This window comes from Phacochoerus africanus, chromosome 10, assembly GCF_016906955.1.
Source record: "Phacochoerus africanus isolate WHEZ1 chromosome 10, ROS_Pafr_v1, whole genome shotgun sequence".
NCBI lineage: Eukaryota > Metazoa > Chordata > Mammalia > Artiodactyla > Suidae > Phacochoerus > Phacochoerus africanus.
Genome location: NC_062553.1, coordinates 495,092 through 509,609, shown reverse-complemented (window position 1 = coordinate 509,609; position 14,518 = coordinate 495,092).

The window sequence follows — 14,518 nt, the reverse complement described above, 5'->3', positions numbered from 1 at the left end:
ATGCTTGGAGCACCCGAGTCCTTTAAACCTGCTTAAATAGGATTGTTTTAAATAAAAATGAGGCAACCGTAGGATGGCGAGAAGCAGGGCAAAGTACAAAAACCGTAAAGAACACGCAGTCCACTCCCTGCCCCCTGTGTCTCATGGGCCGTCTGGTGGCGGTGCTTCCGGATGTCACTCTGAGCACACACCCAGGGAGAGGGGTGTCGGGGGAATAGGGGAATGAGGAGGGGACAGAAAACAGAGGCGATGCCTCCCAGCGCCGTCTAAGCACATGCTGTTTGGCCGAGTTCGTTTTCGTGTCCGCCAGTTTAACGGGAGCGAGAGAGAGGCCAGCGACACAGAAGGGACGGGTGGAAGCGGAAGGCAGATTCGGATTTTTGCTGTAAGAGATATTTGTTTCTAAAAAGTCCCCGTAAATGAAGAAGGAAGGTTTGAAAGCCAATCAGAGGCTGATGCCTCTCCGGCCTCCGCGTCCCTCAGTGGGGCTTGTTCTCTCGGTCTGGAGGCGAGGTCAGAGGTCAAAGGGAAGCCGGGGGAACTTCCCTGCCTCCTCCAGCTCCTGGTGTGGCCGGCAGTGGTGGCAGTCCTGGGCCTGCGGCCACATCACCCCCAGCCCCGCCTCCGTCGCCAGCGGCCCTCTCTGTGTGTCTGGGCGCACACTCGTGTCTTGTGTTGGACCGACACTCACCTGATGACCCCGTTTTAGCTCAGGGACACCTGCAGAGACCTTTCCGCGCCTGCAGGCGGGGGGCTGGGATGCTGACATGTCTGGGGACACGGTCCTTCTGGGTCTTTCTTTGAGAGGACGCTCGTGGGTGCACGCGTGTGGTGTGTGGGCGAGGCCCGGTGCTGCGCGAGCCCACGCCCTCCCTGTCTCCGTCCCCGCCACTACCCTGGGTTTGCTCTTTGCATTGTGCCGGCTTTGGGGGCCACGGCCAGAGCTGCAGCCATGACTGTGCCACACTTGGCCTTCGGGTCCGGGTTTGACGGTGTGGTTGTACCGTGCCTCCTGGGCTGAGACCCTGGACCAGCCCTGGCCTCGTATCCAAGCCTGGGCCCGTGCACCCTGAGCAGGAGAGGAGCAGCTTCCTGCCTGCTGCCTGGGCTGGGGTCCTGGGGCGCCCGTCGGGGGAAGGAGTGGGGGCGCGTGCTCTGTCGGGCCAGGCCCTGTGCTGTCATGTCACCGACCAGCCAGGCCCCACGGAGGGAGTCCACGACCCCGGCTTCGACCACCACGGAGCCCGCGATGCAGCCCCTCTTCCCGGACTCCCTGCTGAGCTGTGTGGCCGCGTCCCCTGGAGGAGGCGGTGGACTGCTGCCGAGGAGCTGGTTCTTGTTCCTGTTCCGGGGTGACCTGCACCCCGCGGGCTGGACTGTCTGGAGTCCGCTGACTGTGTTCAGAGCCGCTGTCCTGGGGCTGTCGTGGGGGCGGGGGCGGGAGGAGGGGGTGAGAGGTGACGGCGTATTTAAGGTGATATTTTTAAAAAGTCAGAATGAAGCCACTGTGATTCTGGCCTCCCAGATGGAGCCGTTGAGAACCCAAGTTTTCTCGGAACAGCACGGGCCTCGGGGACGAAACCGCCCTTCTCAGAGCGACACCTGCGAGCAGCTGCCGCCCGCAGCCTGGCCGATACGCAGATTCCTTGCAGACACCGACCCATCCTCGTGTACGAGCGCCTTGACCGCTTCAGCTCCAGCCCAGGTCTTGAGAAGCAGTTTGCAGAACGAGGCCGCTGTCTGCCTTTCCAGCCTCCCTGTCTCGCGGCCACTGGAACACAAGGCCAGAGCCTGGATTCAGTTCTAACAACCCCGGAATGAGCGCCTCTTTATTGCAAGCAGAGGAGGGGACAAGCGGCCACGGGGCTTTTGTCCCTGGACCTGGGGCTCCGGCTCTGCCCGTCTTCTCAGCACTGGGCTGCTTTGCCCTGGATGCGGCCCCATCCTGGGGTCCAGATTCGGTGTCCGATGACTAAGGAGGTACTCAGGCAGCTCCCCCTTCTCCCCGCGCCCCGCACTGGGACGGCTTTTGGGACCGGGCCCTCCCTGCTGGGTCCTGCTGGGTCACCTCAGGCCGCTTGTGCCCCCGACCCAGGGCCACAGCCCCTGGCAGGAGGGGCTTTCCAGGCAGCGCTCCCTCCAGCCTCGGCCGCCCTCCAGGTGCCCCACCACCAGCCGGCACTTTGTTCGGGCGTCAAATGTCGCTGTCGCTGAGGCCGAGGAGGCTGAGCCGGGCCACGTAGCAGGCTATATACTAACCAAAGCTCGGGGCACCCACGGACTAAAACGAGAAGGCTTCCTTCTGAGCGAGCTTCTGAGCCCCTGCTGTGTCCAGGGCAGCCGCCTGCACCCGTGGGCCAGCGCCTGTGTGGCACCAGGATCTGTGTCCCCGTTCGTCACGGCTTTTGTAACAGCATCTCCGCAGACTCAGGGAGCAGGAGCAGCGCGCGCGTCAGTGGGGCTCTGACAGTGTCTGCGGGCCGGGGGTCCTCTGGCTGAGGGTGGCCCAGGGGCGGAGTGAGGTCTCAGTCCGGCCGCCTCTCCTGGGAGGCTGGACCAGGAAGCTCCCCCCCCCAACTTCTCAGGGCCCCTGGCGGCGCCCTGGTCCTCGTGGGCGGCTGCTCTGACCTCGCTTCTACCTGGCTGGCAGCGGGCAGCCACACTTGGCACCTTCCCAAAACCAGCAAGGGAGAGAGTCGCTTGGCAAACTAGGCGCTAACATCTCAGGTGTCACAGTCGGGGACGTGACCTTCCGTGACACTGGCCCCGTTCCACGGGTTAGGCGTGAAGAGAGGACGCCTCAGGGCGTGGCCGTCAGGGGCGGGGTGGGAGTGGGGGGCAGGGGGTGTTGAGGGTCTGTGGGCCACAGTGCAGGACCACCACGTTCAACGGCCCTGGGACGCCTCGGGCAGCAGAGGGAGCTCATCCGGGTTGTGCACCAGCCGCCAGGGAGCCCAGACAGGGCTCAGGGCTCGCTGAGCAGGCCTGCCTCGTGGCTCTGCCCCAGCGCAAGGGTCCGAGGAAGCACCGCGCCCGTGGGGACGGGGGACCCAGAGCCACTTAGATGGTGGTAAAAGGCCTGGCTTCTGCCTGGCGTCTTCAAATATTATCTTTTCTAATTGTTTCGGCTTTTGATTTTAAAGATGCCTCGTCAGTCCTAATGTTAGTCTGGAAACTTTCAGTTTTCTGATAACCTCGAATTCAGTAGTTTTGCTACTTTCTTGCAATCTTCCGGACTCCACTGCTCTGGCTGGGACTCCGGGGAAAGGAAGGCACCAGTGATGACAAGCATGTTTTTGCCGTTCCTGACATTAAGCGTTTATAAAGCTTCACCTTCTTTTGTGGTTACTGGATTCAGATTTTGTGTGTGTTGAAATATACACAACATAAAATTTCCCCGTACTTTTTTTTTGGGTCTTTTTAGGGCCGCACATGCGGCATATGGAGGTTCCCAGACTAGGGGTCCCATTGGAGCTGCTACAGCTGCCGGCCTCCACTACAGCCGCAGCCACACGGGATCCGAGTCTCATCTGGGACCTTCACCACAGCTCACGGCCATGCCGGATCCTTTTTTTTTTTTTGTCTTTTTGCCTTTTCTAGGGCTGCTCCTGCGGCATATGGAGGTTCCCGGGCCAGGGGTCCAATCCACAGCCACAGCCACGCGGGATCCGAGCCTCATCTGGGACCTTCGCCACAGCTCAGGGCCACGCCGGATCCTTAACCCACTGAGCAAGGCCAGGGGTCAAACCCACAACCTCATGGTTCCCAGTCGGGCTTGTTACTGCCAAGCCATGACAGGAGCTCCCACGTGCACACTCTCAAGTGCACGGTTCCGTGGCACCAAGAACACTCACAGTTGTGTAACCGCCACACCATTGGCTGACGATGCTGACGAGGCTGAGGTGTGGTGAGAACCCTACCAAGTTGAGGGCTTTCCCTCCACTCACGGGTCTCTCTCAGGGTTTCATCAACGACCTTCGCTAAGGAGTGACGTCATTGGCGATGGAGCAAGGGTCGGTCAAAACCGATCAGAAATAACTTTATCGGCAGCATATGGAGGTTCCCAGGCTAGGAGTCGAATTGGAGCTGTAGCCGCCGGTCTACGCCGGAGCCACAGCAACGCAGGATCCGAGCCGCGTCTGCAACCCACACCACAGCTCATGGCAACGCCAGATCCTTAACCCACTGAGCAAGGCCAGGGATCGAACCCGCAACCTCATGGTTCCTAGTCGGATTTGTTAACCACTGCGCCACGATGGAAACTCCCTCAAATATTTTTCTTGTATTGATTGAACACCTAATGTGGTGCAATTATTTTTCATACATAGTGATGAACTTTGCTCGTATTTTATTTGGTAATTTTGTATTTCTGGGTCTAAACATGCTCAGTGTATATTTTAAAATTTTTCCTGTAACCTCATCTGGGTTGAGATCGAGATTGTCTGGGTGGTCTTCCTACTTAAGTATCTGGAAGACTTTTATAAGAGCTGGATCTCCTGCTCTTTAAACATTTGATATAGCTTTTCTTTAAACCATCCGCAGTTCTGGATGGGGTTAGATCTTCAAACTGGTGACTCATTTTCTTTGTGGTTGTTGGGCTATTTGGGGATCCGGGTTTTCTCTTGAGTTTTGATAGGTTTAATTTTTAACAGAACATTGTTTGTTTTATTTAAGCTTTAAATTTGTCGGCAAGACTGGTCATCCTATCTTCTTTTGATTTTAAAATCTCTGTTCTATCTGTGGTTTGCCTCACTCTTCATTTCTGACACTGTTTAGCAAATCCTGTTGCCCCATTTCTTCTTCAGTCTTGCGACATCATGCCCTCTGTGGTTTAGGTACCGGTTGTGTGGCGGACGACATCAGAACTTAGAGACTGAAAACAGCAAGTATGAATCCCCCCCGGTTCTGAGTGTGGGGAACAAGGGCGCTTCGCTTGGGGCTTCTCTCTCAGAGCCTCATGACTGCCAGCACAGGGGCGGCTGAGGCTGAGCTTTTCCGAGGGCTCCAGTGGGGTCAGGTCCGCTTGCAGGCTCACTCACGGGGATTGGCGTCTCTGCAGGCTGGCTCACCCTCAGGTAGAGAGATGGAGAGGTGGAGAGATGGAGGGATGGAGGGACGGAGGGATGGAGGGACGGAGGGATGGAGGGACGGAGAGATGGAGGGACGGAGAGATAGAGAGATGGAGAGACGGAGGGATGGAGGGACGGAGGGATGGAGGGACGGAGGGATGGAGGGACGGAGAGATGGAGGGACGGAGAGATAGAGAGATGGAGAGACGGAGGGATGGAGGGATGGAGGGACGGAGGGATGGAGGGATGGAGAGATGGAGGGATGGAGGAACGGAGAGATGGAGAGATGGAGGGACGGAGAGATGGAGAGATGGAGGGACGGAGGGACGGAGAGATGGAGGGACGGAGGGATGGAGGGACGGAGGGATGGAGGGACGGAGAGATGGAGAGACGGAGGGACGGAGAGATAGAGAGATGGAGAGACGGAGGGATGGAGGGATGGAGGGATGGAGGGACGGAGGGATGGAGGGACGGAGAGATGGAGGGACGGAGAGATGGAGAGATGGAGGGATGGAGGGACGGAGAGATGGAGGGACGGAGGGATGGAGGGACGGAGGGATGGAGGGATGGAGAGATGGAGGGACGGAGAGATGGAGAGATGGAGGGACGGAGAGATAGAGAGATGGAGAGACGGAGGGATGGAGGGATGGAGGGACGGAGGGATGGAGGGACGGAGAGATGGAGAGACGGAGGGACGGAGAGATAGAGAGATGGAGAGACGGAGGGATGGAGGGATGGAGGGATGGAGGGATGGAGGGACGGAGGAATGGAGGGACGGAGAGATGGAGGGACAGAGAGATGGAGGGACGGAGGGACGGAGAGACGGAGGGATGGAGAGATAGAGAGATGGAGAGACGGAGGGATGGAGGGACGGAGAGATGGAGGGACGGAGGGATGGGGGGACGGAGAGATGGGGGGACGGAGAGATGGAGGGACGGAGGGACGGAAAGATGGAGGGACGAGGGATGGAGGGACGGAGGGATGGAGGGACGGAGAGATGGAGGGACGGAGAGACGGAGGGACGGAGGGACGGAGAGATGGAGGGACGGAGGGATGGAGGGACGGAGGGACGGAGAGATAGAGAGATGGAGAGACGGAGGGATGGAGGGACGGAGGGATGGAGGGACGGAGGGATGGAGAGATGGAGGGATGGAGAGATGGAGGGACGAGGGATGGAGGGACGGAGGGATGGAGGGACGGAGAGATGGAGGGACGGAGAGATAGAGAGATGGAGAGACGGAGGGATGGAGGGACGGAGGGATGGAGGGACGGAGGGATGGAGGGACGGAGGGATGGAGGGAGGGAGAGATGGAGAGATGGAGGGACGGAGAGATAGAGAGATGGAGAGACGGAGGGATGGAGGGACGGAGGGATGGAGTGACGGAGGGACGGAGGGATGGAGAGATGGAGAGATGGAGGGACGGAGAGATAGAGAGACGGAGAGACGGAGGGATGGAGGGACGGAGGGATGGAGGGACGGAGGGATGGAGGGACGGAGAGATGGAGAGATGGAGGGACGGAGAGATAGAGAGATGGAGAGACGGAGGGATGGAGGGACGGAGGGATGGAGGGATGGAGGGATGGAGGGATGGAGGGATGGAGGGACGGAGGGATGGAGGGATGGAGAGATGGAGGGACGGAGGGATGGAGGGACGGAGAGATGGAGGGATGGAGGAACGGAGAGATGGAGAGATGGAGGGATGGAGGGACGGAGAGACGGAGGGACGGAGGGATGGAGGGACGAAGGGATGGAGGGATGGAGGGATGGAGAGATGGAGGGATGGAGAGATGGAGGGACGGAGGGATGGAGAGATAGAGAGATGGAGGGATGGAGGAACGGAGAGATGGAGAGATGGAGGGATGGAGAGATAGAGAGATGGAGAGATGGAGGGATGGAGGGACGGAGGGATGGAGGGACGGAGGGATGGAGGGACGGAGAGATGGAGAGATGGAGGAACAGAGAGATAGAGAGATGGAGAGACGGAGGGATGGAGGGACGGAGGGATGGAGGGACGGAGGGATGGAGGGACGGAGAGATGGAGAGATGGAGGGATGGAGAGATGGAGGGACGGAGGGATGGAGAGATGGAGAGACGGAGAGATGGAGGGACGGAGGGATGGAGGGACGGAGAGACGGAGGGACGGAGGGACGGAGAGATGGAGGGACGGAGGGACGGAGAGATGGAGGGACGGAGGGATGGAGAGATGGAGAGACGGAGAGATGGAGGGAGGGCTGCAGACGGAGCAGGAGGGAGAGGGGGGCGGGAGCAGCCACCCTCCTGGAAACCCACCCTGGAGGCAAAGGCCCATCCCTTCCGGGCTTCTGGTCTTGGGAAGGGCGGGGAGGTCCAGCTGGGTTTGGCTTTGTTACTCTTGCCTGATGTCTGCTTTCTTCTGGTCATTGTCTCACGATCATTCCTCGAATCCTGACCAGGCTGCCCTCCTGCTCCCAGGCCAACTTCTGAGTTAGGCGGCGTGGTCCTGCTCCTGTCCCCACAGGTGCAGTTTCAGAGTAGAAACTCCCTTCCAAGCACAGGTCCAGCTGCCCCAACCCCCTTTACCAACATGTTTCTTTACTGCCACGTTCCACACGTGGGAGCCCCCGTTCTGATTCACGCTTTGAACCGTTAGGGTCTGGTTTACGATTTTTCCTATTTCCATTTCCATTTGGTGCCTGTTTCTCAGCTCTACTGTCACTGAGCAGAACATGGGCAACGCAATACGGAATCGTTGGTATTTGGTGGGGATTTGGTTGTGTGGCCTCATCACGCGTCCCTCGTTGGTAAACATTCCACGCGTGCCTGAAGATAACACGTTCTTTAATTTGGGGGTGCAGGGTTTGCATATCGGGTCACGCTTGTTAACCGTGCTCTTCAATTTTTGAATCATTAATGTCGAGGTGGTCCTATCAGTCTAAGAGACACACACGATAATTTCCCTCAGGGACCATGGATCTGATGATTTGTTCTTGTCGTTCTGTCACATGTTGCTTCATGTAGCTTCAAACCGTGTTCTTGGCATATACAAAGTCTGGGTTATTAAACCTTCCTGGCAAACTTGTTATTGACCAGCGTTCTTGGTCTCCCAAATCAACAGAAATTGGTAAGAGGCCAGAGAAGAAATTCAGGCAAAGCCTTCCTGGGGCTCCTGCTGCCCCTTCCCCCTCCCCTCCCCCTCCCCCTCAGGGGGTGGGCAGGGGCGGGGGTGAAGACACACAGCAGGGGCCCTTGCTCGCCCCTCCCCGAGGGGGGCCCATGAGCTGATCCCTTAGATGTGGTAAGGGTAGGGGCGGGTCCAGGGGTCCGGCTGGAGGGGTGGCTTAGGTGGCTCAGGACGTTCCCGGGCTAGGCTTTGAACTGGAGCTGCAGCTGCCAGCCTACAGCACAGCCACAGGAATGCAGGATCTGGGCAACACCTGCGACCTACACCACAGGTTGTGGCAGAGACAGACCCTCTACCCACCGAGCGAGGCCAGGGCTCGAACCCGCATCCTCATGGATACTAGTCGGATTCTCACCCCACTGAGCCACAACGGGAACCCCTCTTCATCCACTTTGATAAATGATTTCTTAAAAAGCCGGCTGGTTGGCCCCACTTAATTTCACTGTGATCGTCGTTACGTTTCCACCTCGTTCTTTCTCTTTACTTCATCTTTGCATCTTTGTCCCGTTTCCTGACTCCAATTAGACCCGAGCATCTGTTCCCTCATGCCTCCGCCACAGATTGGAAGCTGTCGGTATTGTTTAAGTGGTTACCGTTCACCTTGAATCACCTGTATTTGAGGCGAGAGCACAGGATTAACCCACGCGTCCCTCCGCCTGCTGAGGGGCACCCGGTCTGACCCAGCTCGCTCTGATCAGCCCCACTCGCCCCAGCTCGGCAATGTCTCCGCTGAGGATTTGGCTTCTGCAGCATCTCAGCGTCTCTCCGCCTTTCCTCCTCGAGGTGTCACTGTCATGACTACCTTTGCAAGGGGCGCCCACAGGGGCTCCTGGCCTCACCCCCCTCCTTCTCAGGCCCGCTCAGTTCTCCCAAAGGACTTCCTCGAGCTGTGCCTTCAGCAAGGGTCTGCCACAGAGGAACTCCTTAGGCACGTGTGTTTGAAACGGTTCTGTTGAAGCTTTGTTAGTGCTGAGCCACGCCGGGAGCTCCTAGGCCCTCCCTCCCGAGGGATGACCTGACCAGGGACTGGCGCAGACTCCTGCGGAGGCCCCCCTGGTCCCTGGGCCTGCGGGAGAGGCTTCCCCATCCTTGCCTAGTGCCTGCCCGGTAACCTAGACAACACGGCAGGCAGGGCTCGCTCCACGAGCAGGCGCAGGTGCTTGTGGCTTCTGTCGTGCCGGAAGAGTCCCTGGCGCCAGGCTGGCTTGTGTGCTTTGGCGACCCAAGCGGCCGTGTGGAAGAAGCCCACGAGGCACGGACGGGGGGGTCCCCAGTCCAAGAGCCACAAGGAACCAGCCCCGAGCGAGCCTGGAAACAGACCCTTTCCCGGTTACACCTTCAACTGAGACACCGACCCAGGCCAACGCCGCGACTGCAGCCTGCGTGATCATCCGGCTGAGGCCCCCTCTCAGCTCGGCGGATTCCTGACCCGCAGAAACCGTGGGATACTACATGTGTTTAAGCGGTTGAGTTGCGGGGTAATTTCTTACCGCATAACAGGTAACAATGCTGCGTGTAAAAATCCCCAGTCGATAGAATTTTCTCTTGAGGCTTCGAAAAAGTAGATAATACGATTGCTTGTTTTTATCCTCATGATTGACAAGTCGGCTGTCACCATGGCTACTTTTGCGTACCGGACTGGTTTTCTTTCTTTTAGATGCATCACCCTTTGGACTCCGCGGCTTCCCTCTCGAGCGCACGCGTGCAGCTCCGTTTCTTTCTTCCCAGCTTCAGACTCGGCGGTGTTCCCGAGTCTGAAGTTTCACTTCTTTCATCCCACGGGTCGGATTTCTCCGTGCTTGTCTCTCGGAAGCTGCTTCTTTGCAGTTTGCCGGGCGGACGTCCTCCAGATGCTCCGGGCCTTGCTGCCTGTGCTCCCGCCACACGTGGTGCGGGGCCTGCGGACGCGGGCTCGCCCGGCCACGTCAGAGCTCAGCCGGGCCAGTGCCTTCCCGTGGGTGTTGTTTCCCTTCGGATGTTGCACTCGGTTCCCCTTCCAACACGCTGCTCTCCCCTGGGGGTCTGTCCCGACGTGCTCGCCCGCCCTCCGACTCCGCCAGCCCTTCCCTGTCTCTCGTGTCCTGACGCGCTGTCTGGAGAGCTGCTCGCAGCCGGGGCTCCCGGCGGTGGCCCTCTCCCGGCGTGTCCTGACCTTCGCAAACATGAGCTCGTCTCTGCTGGCAGGAATCAGCCGGGGCAGGATGGAGAGGTTCCCCCCAGCGTGGCTACCCATGTGCTTCCGTCCCAGGCCCCTGGGCAAGGCTGGCCCAGGCCCACGTTCTATGCGGCTGGTCTGCTGCAAGGGTGACGGGCCCCGGACTGGGGAACCCGAGAAAGCTCCGCACCTCTGAGCCCGCGTCGGAGCAGCCCCGGCACAGGGCCTCCTCGTCTGTGCTCCTCCCGAAGGGGCCACTCTCCTGGCCCCCGTCTCACGAGGGCCACCGTGGCCGTCAGACTCGCAGCCCGGGACCCGGGGACCAGCGCTCCCAGGGGGCAGCCACTCCACTCGTCTCCATCTTCCGGAACATCCTGACCTGCTCGCGAACTCAGGGGCTCGCCGAAAGCCTGCTGCTTCCGCCTTGTCTTCGCACGTTCCGCAGCAGGAGTTTCGAGGGCTCTGCCATCCTGGGTGATGCCAGAGGCCCCCCTTGGCTTTGTGTCTAAGATCATCGTCTGGTCCTGTCTTCGGAACAGTTGCCGTCCCCCCCTCCCCCTAACGGTTTTCTGGGGCCGCCATATCAAAGGACCACAACCTGGGCAGCTTACGTAGGCACAGAGGCTCGTTGCCGCCCAGTTCTGGAGGCCAGACGTTCAAGATCAAGGCTGCAGCACCGTGGCTGCTGGGCGTAAGGACCCCAACATAAGAACAGGCACGATTCAATCCGTTACACTCTTGCCTGAAACCCAGCGAGTTCCCTGGTTTTACTAAACTCACCATCAACACCTGTCTCAAGAGGAACTCTGGGCTGGCAGGGCATTTCCTCCCTGAATAGCCAAGGTCACGACCCTGCGCTAACTAGGAGAGCCTTCTGAGGTCAGAGGGCTGGGCACAGGGGGCCTGGCTGCCTGGGGGGGCGGGTAGGGGGCTCTGGTTCGGGGAATAAGCCGCCTTCGGGTGGCAGGCCTTGTCTCAGTCCTAGTGGGCCTGCCAAACAGGTGACTTTTTATTTCCCCTTTTCTAGGAACCCGGGACCTGGAGGGGGAAGAACAAGGAGGGGGGGCTCCGTGCGCCCCCCACCCTCCAGCCCCCGCAGCCCTCCGCCGCCCTGGGCTTCGGCACTTGGTTGCAAGCACCCTGAAGGTCCCTGCCGTCATTCTCATCTGACGGCTGGAACACCGAGTCCGACAGAGGCTCAGGGCAGCCTCAGTCTCTGGATGACAAATATTGTCGATATTTGTCCATTTCGGTTTCAAACACCCCACTGGGTCTGTCCACCTGGGGGTGGGGGTGCAGTGTGGTGGGAGGAGGGGCAGCGGGGAGGCCGCGCAGAGGAGAGCAGGGCTCAGGGGGACGGCTGGGGCTGAGTGGCCCCTATGCAATTCCTTGGCGCTGACTCTGCCACTACGAAGGGAAATTGTGAGGGACAGGGAGCCTGGAAAGGAACTTTCCTTCTGCCTGGGATGGCCCAATCCTGGGCGGCCCCCCTTGTTGGAGCCCAAAGCCTGCCTTGGAGCGTGGGCACACTCAGCACCCGGCCGCCCTCTTCCTTCCTACGCAGGGAGAAGCCGGGCAGCGACTGCTCCCTGGTAGACCTGCCGCCCTCGTCTCCCCGCGGAGGAGACGCAGCCTGACCCTCAGGTTCCACCCCAAGGCCTCCAGGCCCCACCGCCTGCAGCCACGGCCGGTCTCTCCCAGGCAGCCAAGTGCAGCACCCCATCCAGCGCTGGGAATAGAACCCAAGCCTTGGCATTGCGAGCTCCTCGTCCCTCCCCCCCGCCCCCGGGCTCGGCCCTGCATTCCTGACCTGTGCCAGGCTGCCCCTTCCCCTGGCACGACACCATCCGCATCCATCACCCTGGGCCCTCCCCTCTGCTCAGCCCACGCGGGCATAAGAGAGCACAGAGCCTCAGGCCCGCGGCTGGGTGGCCTCGAGACCGGGAAGCGTGCCCGGGGGAGGCTGGAGCCTAAGGCCGCCACTCAGCAGGTAGGAGACCACTGATCACAGGGAGCGGGCGCCTCCCGCCGCCCATGGGAGCGCCCCGAGGCCCACCCTGGCCTTGGTGTAAAATCATGCAACTTTTCGGAATGACCGAAAGACAAAGGGTCTCTTCTCGTCTGTGGAGAGGAAAGTCAAATGTTAACTTCCTGCATTAGAAAAGTTCTCTCCATCCTTCAGAAGCCCGGCTGCAGCCCTGTGACCCGCGGGGAGGCCTGGGAGCCGCCCCCTGCATCGGCAAGTCAGGGAGGCAGAGCCCAGGGGCCAGGACGGCCTGGGTCCAAACGCGGTCCTGCCAAGGGCCAAGGGCTGGGCTTCCTTCCCCCGCACTCTGGGCAGCGAGTTCCCTGGGCGAGGCCTCAGCAGGAGTGGCGGCCGAGCTGGCAGGAGGGTGCCTGCTCCGTCCCGGGGCCATCCCCCCACCCTGGGGGCTGTGCTGGGGCCAGGACTGAGCTTCTCTGGACCTCCTGCTCTGCCGCCCAGCCCCGTCTGCCGACTCGGCGTCTTTGGGGCCACGCGCAGAGGGGTGAGGAGGGAGGGGGCCCGGAGAGCATCCGTGGCCTTGGTGCCTCTGACTGGTCCTGAGGACTGAGGAGCAAGGAGGCCAGGCCTGTGGGAATGCCGCGTCAGGCCCTCCTGCCCGGTGCCCGGGGAGCAGGCTCCCGCTCAGGGCCTGAGGGGCGGAGCAGGCCTGCCCTCAGGGGGCCGGCGGCACAGTGGAACCCAGACAGGAAGGCAAGCCCTACGCCAGGTAGGGCAGAGGAGAACGCGGGCGGAAGATAGGGGAAGGCCTGCAGACAGCAGGTGCCAAGGCCTGTGGGGGTGGGAGGGAGGGAGGGGCTCCTGGAAGCAAGGGTAGCAGGGTAGCAGGAGGAGGCCTGGGGAAAAGCTGCCACACCCCTTGCAGCGCAATGACAAGCCCTACAAGGGTTTATTTTTGTTTTGTTTTCGGGTCCACACCCTCGGCATGTGGAGGTTCCTAGGCTGGGGGTCGAATCGGAGCTGCATCTGCAACCTACAACCACAGCTCACGGCAATGCTGGCTCCTTAACCTACTGAGAAGGGCCAGGGATCAAAGCCACGTCCTCTTGGATTCTAGTCAGGTTCGTTACCACTGAGCCACAACAGGAACTCCCCTACAGGGTTTAGCGTAGGGGATGATGGAATCCGCTTTATGTTACCACTCACTGTGCCTCTCATAGGGACTGAGGGACACAGGTGACCTTGGGCAGGGGCTGCGAGGTGGACGGAGTGAGCAGGCCAGGACCTGGGACCCGGGACCCGGGACCCTTTGCTGCAGAGGCTGCAAGGCTTGCACCTGGGCAGACATCTCCTCCGGCAACAAATACAAAGAAACCACAAGGGACTAAAAATACCTGTGGGCAGGCAGGTGGGGCGGATTAGGGGCAGGAAGATACAAAAAAACTAAAAGCCCCATCGCCACTTCTGACGAGAGGAGACGGAGAGCAGAGCACCGTGCGGGCCTCCTGCGCACACAGCGCCACCCAAGACGTGGGCAGGCCACTTAAACCGCCCCTCTGGCCTGAACCCTGCACCCACCCCTACCCACACCCCATGTAAGGAGTCAGCTCGCCCTCCCCCCCCGCCCCCTGGCCCCGTGGGCGAACAAGCAAGGGAACTGTGGTCTGCTGCCCACCCCGGCCTGTACCGCAGCCGGGGCGCCAGGAAAGCCTTGCCGGAGTTGGGCCACTTTCCAATTTCTATGGGTTAAGAAGGCCAAGGGCCCTGGACGGTACCAGAACAGGTATCAAGGGACACCTTGGGTCTCAGGCCGGGAGGTGCCAAGACAGGACAGGAAGAGCTGGCGGAGGCGGGCCAGACCACGTCAGGGACCCTGCCCTGGACCACGCGGAGTGAGACAACGGGCGGGGTGCGTGCCCAAGACAGGCGCCAGGTCTGGAATTCTGATCTTCCCTCCGAGACGCGTTTGGTGTCTGCGATTAGGAAAGTTCTCGAAGAGATCTGCTGAATGATCAACCACATCCTATTTTCTCATTTCCCCACATGTCCTAGTTAATCCAGTTTAGGAGGTGTCTTCATAGAGGCATAACATATCTTCAGAGAGGTTACAAGCATCTGTTTTACAGACAGACACCCAGTTCTCGTCACG